The sequence below is a fragment of the Dasypus novemcinctus genome, unplaced genomic scaffold, assembly GCF_030445035.2.
Source record: "Dasypus novemcinctus isolate mDasNov1 unplaced genomic scaffold, mDasNov1.1.hap2 scaffold_177, whole genome shotgun sequence".
NCBI lineage: Eukaryota > Metazoa > Chordata > Mammalia > Cingulata > Dasypodidae > Dasypus > Dasypus novemcinctus.
The window spans coordinates 18,557-19,771 of record NW_026688164.1 but is presented as its reverse complement, the minus strand read 5'-3'; positions in this window follow the sequence as shown (position 1 = coordinate 19,771).

Below are 1,215 nucleotides of genomic sequence, written 5' to 3'. Positions count from 1 at the left end.
CAAGTGGAGCCCACTGGCAGGGCACTGAGGCCCGGAGCCACCTGCCGTCAGCAGCGTAGTCCTGGGTGTCCCCGCAGCCCTCAGGAGCACCAGGGCCTGGGGCTTGATCGGCCAGGCAGCTGCGCCTCGGCGAGAAGGGCTATCTGCTTCGGTTTGGAAATCTGGACAGTATCCCTGCGGCATTGCCCGCTATGCTGGCTTGGAACGGCAATCAGTAGGAAAACCACCTGGTTGCGTGGCGTGCTCTGGCAGAGGGAAATGTGCTTAAGATGACGGGTTCTCACTTTTTTCCCCCCAAAAACGGATGGTTACGACTCGAGTCAAGGCCCAAACAAGCCATACGTCCGCTTTGGACGGTCACGATGGCCGCTTAGACTATACCCGGTCCATGGGACACCTGGACCTGCAAGCCCACTTGACCGCAGTGCCTGCCTCAAGTGAGCAGAAATGATTTCCACGCAAGTGTCTCACCACCCAATAGGTAAGCAGTTTCGTCTTGCGTCCCCCGGCCCCAGAGCCGAGAGAAATGCCGGTTCGTTCGTACGGTCCCAAAGAGGTGGGCGAGAGGAGAAAGGGCAGGCTGATTGCTCAGAGTCGTCGGGGTGCTCTGGGGCCCCTCTCGTCCCACCAAAGAAGCGCAGAGAAAGAGAGGTCATTGACAAGGGAGAGGGAAGACTCTGGGCCTGTCCTCTCCGGGAGACAGACCTGTGCAGGCCTGGCCGGGAGCCCAGGCCGAAGCCCGCAGGTCACCGGTGGGAAAGGCCGGGGTTCCCCTGACATAAGGTGGAGGTGACGGCGATGGGGAGACAGCATGTCTGCGACCGTGGCCGTGGGAGAGACCTGCAGGGCAACGCCGGCCGGCCCTAGGTAGGCCCCCGCTTGAGGAGGCCTTCCGGGACTTTGGTGGGGCAAGGAAACCCCTCTTCAGACGGGTCTGGCAGCCTGGCCCGCCCCAGACCCTTGGCCTGGGTCCGGTGAGCCATGGCATGGAGAGGGGGCTCTCCCAGCAGCCCCAGATCTGGCCCAGGGGTCCCTTCCCCCACAGCCCCTTCGGCAAGGGGCCCTGCCCCTCCCCCCTGCCTTAGAACTCAGCCCTCTGCCCCCCAGCAAGTGTGAGGAAGGAACGATTCCTACCCAACAGTGGCCCCTAGCGGTGGAAGTTTTGGCTCTGACTTTGGGCAACGGAGCCGCTCTCTTGTTCCTGGAGCTTCTTCT